Source organism: Papaver somniferum, chromosome 10 (assembly GCF_003573695.1).
Source record: "Papaver somniferum cultivar HN1 chromosome 10, ASM357369v1, whole genome shotgun sequence".
Lineage (NCBI taxonomy): Eukaryota > Viridiplantae > Streptophyta > Magnoliopsida > Ranunculales > Papaveraceae > Papaver > Papaver somniferum.
In genome coordinates, this window is record NC_039367.1 from 155,586,959 (window position 1) to 155,598,349 (window position 11,391).

Sequence of the window (11,391 nt, forward strand, 5' to 3'; positions counted from 1 at the left end):
CATGATAAAAAATAGACAAAAAATACGTTGGAACCAAATTTAGTTTCATCATAAAATTTGATGAAACCAATTTTGTTTGGAGTTTTTCAATTGAAATTTTAAAAATTTGGGGTTTTTGTAACAATTTTGTTTAACATGGAGTTTCAATGGATCCCAGCATTTGAACGGAGTTTTTGTACTCCAAATTTGGTCACCTTGATGTTTTACTACTAGTTCTGTAAAGAGAAACTGTCAAAAATCTTTGAATGCAGATACCAATTGAAGATGGTGCACTTGACTACTACAATTAGTTGGTTGCTATTTCTATACTTGTAGCATCTACCAAATTGCAAAAGGTAACATAGACCAAATCTTGTGTTTCGTAGAGTTTGATTTTGTAGACCTCCAATTCTAAATGATGGCCTAAATCTTCTTCAAGTTTCTCTGTGATTTTGGTTAGTCTACCGAATGGGATCATATCAATTTATCGTATTTGATGACTTCGTCACAATTTTAAACTCCAAACTAATTTATTGAAGTTGCTTCTGTATAAAAGCCATTTTAACCCTTATTAACTCGAAAACAACATGCGGCTTAATTAAAAAATTGTGTTTATTAATATTTCACCCTTTTATAAAACTCTTTGGAAAAGATATGTGCTGGGAGCTTGGAAATGGAATAATATATCGAAAATGATATATGGCACACATATATAGTGCGCCCGACATTGGGTGTTATCGATAAGGAACGAATATGTAATTCCATAGAAACACTTGGTTTTCGAGATTAATTTTTTGTTTTCATCTTCGGAGTGATTATCTAATTAGCACAAGGTAAACTAATATTGTTAACTATAGAAACCTAATCGCTTTCTGAAAAGGCGAGGGTACCCAAATATACCTCAAGCTAAAATTTTTCCTACCTATAAGTCCTTTCTCCGAAAGTGATTGTCTATGGACTGAGTCGAGACAATGCAACCAATCGATTCACACTTCGTATGACCGTCTATGGATATGAGATCAAGACAATACAACAACGAAGTATGTTTACTTGATAAAAAGGTTCGAACTCAAGCAAACACAATAGGATTGCTTATCAAGTAAATAGGAATTAACGTTTGTGTAATTTACTTTAATAATAATAAAACAATTATAGTGCGGAAAATAAAAGTAAATGACACAACAAGATTTTGTTAACGAGGAAACTGCAAATGAAGAAAAACCCCGGAACCTTGTCCAGAATTGAATACTCTCAGGATTAAGCCGCTACACAAAATTAAACCAACTTCGTATAGTTGAGACCAAGCAACTAAACCTATAGTTCACCTAGTTTCGTCTGTATTCCTACGCCTCCGACCTGTAATAAGTCACGTACTTGGAACAATTCCTTTGTTTCATATACCAAACAGTAAAGGAATAACAAATCTATTTGAAATCAACTCTCTTCAATCAAGTGATGTGAGTTCGACAAAGGCTCTCCTGTTTATCTCAAATAAACTGCTTCGTCAGATTCTTAGATCTATCTTATGTTCAACTACCAAAGGTAATTGTTAAGATTTAGCAATCAATACTTTTAATCACAAAGAATTGTATTGATGCCGATCTACACAACTAATCAATCTAATCTACCACAAGGATAAACCGATTATAGTTGGATCCTCGTATACCGAAACAAGTATTGTGCACACCAAAAATTATGAACCCCAGATCAGAAATCTTCAATATCTTCTTTGTCTTCAAATCTTCTTAGATCTTCAATAAACACCTACACAAAACAACTTGAATCTCTCGTGATCAATCACGCACAGAACGGAGTCTGTCAACAATGGATTATCACAAGATCGTCTTTAGAACTAAAAACAGTCTAAAGATCCCTGTCGAAACTTCGATCTAGTTTGACTGAATCTTATATCAGAAGAGAAGATTCTCAAGCATAAAAAAACCAGGTGCAATCAAAGTACAACCACAGTTAGTCAATCAAATCAATCGAAAACACAGGATAAACCGCAATTATCTAGTTTTCCACCAACGGTACTAATAGAGCTTCTCAATCCCAAAGAAGACTTTAAACTGAGCGACCGTAAGAGATTTCGGCTAATTAGGTTACTCTCTTCTCCGAGTAGGTGGCTACACTAGTAACAACACAACCGAGGCAGTTTGTTGTCACGAAGGATTAGTTTGCTAGAAATGCAAACTTTAAATATTTATAGACAATGAAGTTTGGACACCAAGGAATTTCCAAAATCTAAAATATTCTCAAGATATGTAATATATTCCAAATTCGGTTTCCATAATTCCTGAAAATGCTATGTCCAAAATATTGACCGAAAATCTCTTTGGAAAATCTTTAACTAGTAAATGCACATTACTAATTCTCGTTTTCCTAAAATAAAATTAACAACCTTCAATAAAAGATTATTAACTTATTTATATTTCGATCATGGAATTTTCTTCCTTTAGCTATTAAGGAATAACTTTGAACAATAAAAGATAAACATTATTGTACGTGTTCAAAGTATGTCGACATCCTTACTTTGTAAGTCCTCTTTCATACTTACAACCTTGAAACCGATTTCCCACACTTCCAAACAAGTTTACAGTTGGTTCATCTGAATTTCAAGAACTATGTGATTGATCAAGAACACTCAATCACAAATCATGGGTTTAACGGTTTTACCAAAACAAGTTTCGGTTCTACCTCCATGTGAGTACTGTGCATAGTCACACTAGCTTTCCAAAATTCGGTTGACTAGGCACTAGGATAGGTTCCCCACATATATATGGTATCTAACTTATATGTGTTTCACATGTCCATAAGATCGGTTCCCCTTTGCCTAAAAACGTGTTGCACATGTCCATAGGATCGGTTCCCCTTTCTGCTAAAAACTTGTTGCACCTCATACAAGGATCGATTCCCCTTTGTGATGTGTTGCACCTCTTACTAGGATCACTTTCCCTTTACCCAGATTCGGTCATACACAAATCACAAACTCGATCATACCATCTCAAGTGATTACTTAAGATTGGTTTCACTAATAAAAGTCATACCAACACATAAGTCAGGCCTTTGTGAATATTTTTACCAAGAACACAAACATATCGTGAGCGGTTATACTAAATCACACATATTAGTTGTTCACAAGATATGCAGTGAATAAAATACCAATAACGCCTGGAGATTTCCTTTTCCTTAAAATACATGTAAAACATTGTTTCCTAGGATGAAATTCTCACCTCATACCCTTACATAATCACAATAACATTTAAATGATTATGTTGATGTCTTATCTACAAAGCTTAATGGTTAAGAAATAAACTTCATATTGTATTCCTTGATACTATGTCTATCTAGAGTGTTCATGCTTCGCAGTTTTGTTTCAATATGCACGACTTGAAAGATACGTAAGGGAATGAAACAGTTCAATTCGAATATCACTAACCTCAATTGGAAGGATGATGTTGTCGTTGTAACTTTTTAATTCTTCACTTCTTCAAGTCTTCGCAATACTTGTAATGTCTCATATCCTAATACTTTCAAGCTAACCTATACGAAGTTGACTCTAGTACATAATCAAGCGACTCTTAAAATGAGTTTTGATTCACTAAAATATGACAACCAAACTTGACATACCAACGCTTGGTGGGTTCAACCGAGCTATGCTCTAACAATCTTCCCATTTGTCAATTTTAGTGACAAAACTCTTACAATCATATGGATAAACAAATTACAAGAATTCATTACACATACGCTTGATTTCCGAATTCAACAACACAATAAACTATATACATTCAATCCTTAAATGCCACTTTTGACAATATAATAACAAAGCTAATACTCCCCCTAAAGGTGAAATAGGTAGATCTTATCAATCTGCACGTCTTTGTTATTACCAATTAATATGATATGCTACTCCCCCCTTAGTTTATGCTTTCACTCTTTCATTAGATAAACGTTTAAGCACAATTGTCCTTTCCCTTAGTGATACCAATCAATATAAAATCAATGCCAGTATCACTTGTGTACTCCATATATTTCTCCCCTTTTTGTCACAAAAGGACAAAGAAACGAAAAAAAAAAGGACAAACTGAAAAGAATCTTACAAATCTCAAAATAGACTTGCAAACCTATAGAGTTAAGCACGAGGGTTCCACACACCATTTTTGATAACCAATATCAAAACCGAAACTACAAAGTGATTTGTTTTGATATGTTATTATGGAAATAATTGCCCGAAGCAATTTTCCCAATTTAGTTTAGCAAACCAAAAATCAACTAAGCACCTTAGTCCCTTTGCTAAACCGACTGCACAAATACAATCACTTGTTCGATAAGATCAAAATAAAGATAACTCTATTTTTCTCATCAGGTTCAAATTATCCACATAACTTAGACCTTTAAATTTTAAAAAAGACAAGTACTAGGTTAGTTAACTAGCAATTATTGTTAAGGCATTCGATTAGACTTGAATAACCAAAACCTCCACTTTGATAAGTCTAACAAAGATAAAATTAGTTTCTCTTATCCGGAATCGAATTGGACTAAACAATCCATCCCGTAAACTTTTTCTTTGGTTAAGCCATAAACAATGCATACAAACCAAATAAATCAACTTGCATAATTATTCACCTCAACCGGAAGCAATTGAAACAACATAGACATTATAGCACTGCAATTGCACCGAAATTTTGTAATCCTAAACAATTGATACCACATTTTAAAACAAGATAACGATAGTTTTTCTTAACCGGAAACAATTGAATCACACACACATCCATACACACATATTGGAATAAAACATATATTGTACCGAAATATTGCTAAGCAAAAGCAATAAATATGTGAAATAAAAATCAGGCTTTTCTTAAACAGGAAAATATTTAACTAACAAAATTGTTACTTCAAATTTCGCATCCACTTCTCCAATATGTTTGCATCTTCTACCAGGGAGAATTGATATCGAAATACCATTATGTTGTCATCCTTATGCAAAATAAAGAATAAAAACAACCAACCTCTTTACTAGAGAAAGGTTGAAAACCGGTTTTTAACTATTGCAAGCAAAAGTTGAAAACCACCGAAACACATATGCTTTTATGCTAAACCAAATCTGATTCAATATATTGTGACCTTTTCACATATTGTTTCTACCAGAATACCTCATGATCCTTTGATAAAGCCTACCAATATGTGCTAGAACTTAATCCTACCAAATCAAAAAGTCACCCAAACCATAAGGGTTCACAACATTATGAGATCGAATATCAAGGTAATTAATAAAAAATCGAAATCAAACATCCCATAAACATACATAGCAATAATAAAGAATTCAAGCACAGGCTATGTAAATCAAAAACTATCACAAGAAAAATTATACATCAAATACTTTTATTCATAATAATAAGATAGTTTTATTCTAAATAGACTTAATACAATTATTGAAATAATCAAAAACTATTGTCTATTTTTCTTTTTCTTGAAGACAAATTAGATTTCATTTGTTTGCTCATCAGATTCTTTCTCAGAGTCTTCTCCTTGTTCTCCTTTTAGGAACTCATTATTGATCTTTAGGATTCCTTCAAGGGTTTCCGGATAATTTCTATAGGCAAATGCCAACTGTTTCTGAATACAGTCCAATTGTCTCCAAGACGTAAAATGTGGAACATGGGATCTCCATTACAATAGATTTGATCATATGAGATACTCGATCCCTTTTGAATTCCATTCATCCGATTGATAATTCCCTGAGAGACAGTTTTAGTATCTTTCTATCTCCAAATTTATTCCCAATTGCACTTTGACATAACTTAGTGATGAGACAGGGATATCCAAGATTTCTATGGAAACCTGTGATATTGAGAGATTCAATGATTTTAATCATTTGATTGATAATTATTCCACAAATATTAATTTGTTTCTTGCCTTCAAGAAGGTAGTATATAAATTCAGCAAATTATCTATTCCATAGAGAATAATCTCTTGTGCAAGAAAACATGGTTGCTACAGCAAGTTTACCGAAAACCCGAAGATAAAAGGGTACGTCTTTGGTTAGCATCTTTCCCTTGTTCCATTCAAAAGTTTTACCAGTGATGAGTTTTAAAATGTTATCGTGCTCAATTTCAAGACCAGTAACTATATGACCCTTTTCATTGTAGTTGATGATTTCTGATATCATCTTTCTGTTGACATGAAGAAAATTACTTCCAACCAAAGTGCTAAAAGTAAGTTTTTCATGATTAATATTGTGAATATTACCATAAAAAAATTCTTACTATGCCAGGTTAATATTTTTCAAATCCGAACATGTTTCCCCAGATTCGGTCTTGAACAAACTTCACATAACTGGTTTCTGAAACATCTGGATCGAATCTCTTTTCTTCAGTAAAGCTTACTCCCTTCAAAGCTTGATATCTTTCAAAACATGTGTTATCGACAAAATTTGTAAGATCATGCTTCCCTTTGATCAAGTGATGATACTTTATTTTATCAACCTCTCTGGGAGGAATAAATGGATTCAAGACATACTTTTTTTTTTTCTGTTTCAGAGTTTTCTTCTCTTGATTTCCTCTTTGTCATACTTGCGAAAATATGAAAAACCCTAGTTACGGTTTCGATCAATCTTCCCCAATATGTTTGGACACATAGCAAGAGATTATCTTTTATAGGAAGACTTGATGTCAAAAACCGGAAATAACTGGTTTTAGAAAATACTCTCAGAATCGGAAACCGTGACTTGTGGGGAAACAATTCCGATTTTATATATAGGTCTTTCTTTTGGAAAACCGGTTTTTCATGGTCTGGATCTTTATTTCGGATTGATTCCATGTTTTTGTCCAAAAACCTGTTTACTCTTTTATTACCAGAGAGTGACAATATCACTTGAAATGTGTTCAAGAATTTACTAGAGTATACAGAGACAAATTCAAACAAAATATGATATTTGTTAAGAATACCATCAGAATCATAAACCCTGTATAATTTCAAAAGATCACTTGCTTCATTAAAACAGTTGTGAGGTGTATGAAGCAAACCATTGTTAATAGAATTATTAACTGAAAATTCATTCCTTGTAGGATCACATATTTTACAAAACCGCATCCTAGTAAGCGAAATATTGACAGTCCTTGAACTGAAAATGTACATGTATATACTTTGGTAGGCAATCCAAAATATATTTAAGATTCCTGATTTTGCCAGAACACAATAGCCGATGTTCATAAAAATTTTAAGCAGAATCTTATGTATTTTCAAGATACGACTTGTCTCATAGGCCATTGTATCATTGTTACTTAGTATAATGATATACAATCCTATGATAGCAAAAATATTATGTAAGTCACTCAAGACATACTTATACATAATTACAATTCCTAAAACATTTAGGAACAAGAGTATTACATACTTCATCCGGGTCTTCCACCACGAATTTTTGAAGTAGTCAAATCTTGTCATTACGTTAACTAAATCGACCATTAGATTCAATTTCTTATAGGTTGGATCGCACCAAACACAGATTGTTAGATCTTTTCGTGTTTGCCCGCTCTGATACCAATTGAAAAGGCGAGGGTACCCAAATATACCTCAAGCTAAAACTTTTCCTACCTATAAGTCCTTTCTCCGAAAGTGATTGTCCATGGACTGAGTCGAGATAATGCAACTAATCGGTTCACACTTCGTGTGATCGCCTATGGATACGAGATCGAGACAATACAACAACAAAGTATGTTTACTTGATAAAAAGGTTCGGACTTAACCAAACACAATAGGATTGCTTATCAAGTAAATATGATTTAACGTTTGTGTAATTTACTTTAATTATAATAAAATAATTATAATGCGGAAAATAAAAGTAAACAACACAGCAAGATTTTGTTAACGAGGAAACCGCAAATGCAGAAAAACCCCGGGACCTTGTCCAGAATTGAATACTCTCAGGATTAAGCCGCTACACAAAATTAAACCAACGTCGTATAGTTGAGACTAAGCAACTAAACCTTATAGTTCACCTAGTTCCGTCTGTATTCCCACAATCCCACGCCTCCGACCTGTAATAATTCATGTACTTGGAACAATTCCTTTGGTTCTTATTCCAAACATTAAAGGAACAATAAATATGTTTGGTATCAACTCTCTTCAACCAAGTGATGTGAGTTCGTCAGGTTCTTATATCTATCTTATGTTCTACTACCAAAGGTAATTATTAAGATTTAGCAATCAATACTTTTAATCACAAAGAACTGTATTGATGCCGACACAACTAATCAATCCAATCTACCACAAGGATAAACCGATTATATTTGGATCCTCTTATACTGAAAGAAGTATCGTGCACACCAAAGATTATGAAGCCCAAATCAGAAATCTTCAATATTTTGTTTGTCTTCAAATCTTCTTAGATCTTCAATAAACACCTGTACACAACAACTTGAATCTCGTGTGATCAATCACTCACAAAACGGAGTTTGTTAACAATGGATTATCACAAGATAGTCTTTAGAACTAAAAACAGTCTAAAGATATCCGTCGAAACTTCGATCTTGTTTGAGTGAATCTTATATAATAAGAGAAGATTCTCACGCATAAACAAACTAGGTGCAATCAAAGTTCAACCATCATTAATCAATCAAATCAATCGAAAACACAAGATAAACCGTAATTATCTAGTTTCCCACCAACAATACTAATAGAGTTTCTCAATCCCAAAGAAGACTTTAAACTGAGTGGTCGTAAGAGATTTCGCCTAATTAGGTTAATCTCCTCTCTGAATAGGCGGATACACCAGTAACAACACAACCGAGGAAGTTTTATGTCACGAAGGATTAGTTTGCTAGAAATGCAAACTTCAAGTATTTATAAACAAGGAAGTTCGGACACCGAGGAATTTCCAAAACCGAAAATATTCTCAAGATATGCAATATATTCCAAATTCGGTTTCCATAATTCCTGGAAATGCTCTGTCCAAAATATTGACCGAAAATATCTTTGGAAAATCTTTAAATAGTAAATGCACATTACTAATTCTCGTTTTCCTAAAATAAAATTAACAAACTTAAATAAAAGATTCTTAACTTATTTATATTTCGATCATGGAATTTTCTTCCTTTAGCTATTAAGGAATAACTTTGAACAATAAAAGATAAACATTATTGTATGTGTCCAAAGTATGTCGACATCCTTACTTTGTAAGTCCTCTTTCATCCTTACAACCTTGAAACCGATTTTCCACACTTCCAAACAAGTTTAGAATTGGTTCATCTGACTTTCAAGAACTATGTGATTGATCAAGAACACTCAATCACAGATAATGGGTTTAAAGGTTCTACCAAAACAAGTTTCGGTTCTACCTCCATGTGAGTACTATGCATAGTCACACTAGCTTTCCAAAATTCGGTTGACTGGGTACTAGGATCGGTTCCCCATATATATATGTTATCTAACTTATATGTGTTGCACATGTCCATAGGATCGGTTCCCCTTTTCCTAAAAACGTGTTGCACATGTCCATAGGATCGGTTCCCCTTTCTGCTAAAAACTTTTTGCACCTCATACAAGGATCGGTTTCCCTTTGTGATGTGTTTCACCTCTTACTAGGATCAGTTTCCCTTTACCCATATTCGGTCATATACAAATCACAAACTCGATCATACCATCTCAGGTGATTACTTAAGATCGGTTTCACTAATAAAAGTCATACCAATACATAAGTCAGGCCATTGTGAATAGTTTTACCAAGAACACAAACAAGTCATGAGCGGTTGTACTAAATCACACATATTGGTTGTTCACAAGATATGCAATGAATAACAATACCAATAACGCTTGGCGATTTCCTTTTCGATTCATAAACAAGTTTATGAACTTAGTTCCTTAAAACACATGTAAAACATTGTTTCCTAGGATGAAATCCTCACCTCATACCCATACATAATCACAATAGCATTTAAACGATTACGTCGATGTCTTATCTACAAAGTTTAATGGTAAAGCAATAAACTTCATATTGTATTCCTTAATACTATGTCTATCTAGAGTGTTCATGCTTCGCAGTTTTGTTTTCAATATGCACAACTTGAAAGATATGTTAGGGGATGAACAGTTCAAGTCAAATATCACTAACCTCAAGTGGAAGGATGATGTTGTCGTTGTAGCTTCTTACTTCTTCACTTCTTCAAGTCTTCGCAATACTTGTAATGTCTCATATCCTAATACTTTCAAGCTAACCTATACGAAGTTGACTCAAATACATAATCAAGCGACTTTTAAAGTGAGTTTTGATTCACTAAAATATGACAACCAAACTTGATATACCAACGCTTGGTGGGTTCAACCGAGCTATGCTCTAACACTTTCTAAGCTCAAGCTTTGCAATTAAAATCTCATTATTGATCCGATCCTATCACCAGTAAAGTGCATTCGAAACTTGTATATGTCATGATTGATCAGTAACTCTTTTTCTAAAATTTGTTTCTTCTTTCTACCACTCAATCAATCATCATAACATATTCAAAAGCTACAACTTTTAATGAATTGATTCCAAATGGGACTGAATCAAGGGATTGGCACTCTTCTTGGTAATATATCTTATTTTCAAAATTAAAAAAAAAAATCAATCATCATAAATTCTAATCGAATGGGCAATTTTTTCTCAAATACAAAAGGAATATCTCGCGATTTTGCACGGTGTTGATTTCTTTAGTTATTTCTTCTTTCTACCATTTCTTCATCAAGACTGGTTCATGTTGATTTCGTTTAGTTATTTATTTTTAATATGCAAAGTTATGATTCCTTCAGCAGGATTATTGTCTAATACATGATATAACCGAACCAAAAAATAAATGAAAACTATCCCTACATTCGTCTTTCATATAAGCCCAAAACAGAAAATTAAAGGAATCTTCCATTGCATTTCACGCCACAATGAGAAATTCTTCGTATTTATTTGATCTTCGTTTAGGTTTTTTAAATAAGAAGGAGAAAAGAACATGTAAAGGAAAGGATGATGAGCTGGCTTCTAATATGGATGACACCTAATGTTAGGTGCACTGGGTGCACGATATACGGGTCCATATATCATTTTCGATATTGTTTAATAGTTTATCTTAATTTATATTATTATATCGAATCTTGGATTAAGTCAACTTGTATTTGTTTGAAAGATCTATATTTCAAATGTTCATCGTAGAATCATTCTTAACGGACTGTGTGAAAAACTATAAGAAAACCGTTATCTTCCCAATAACCTCAATATGGAAATGGGAAACCTTCCCGGATGAATGACACCCAACAAAAAAATACATTTTTCTATTTTTGAAAAATGGATACTTTCACTTTTTCATTTTAGGTCAAATTGAAAAAGTGAAAGTATCTCTTTTCAAGAAACGGAGGAAGTATGTAAGAGAGCTGTTTTCATGAGGT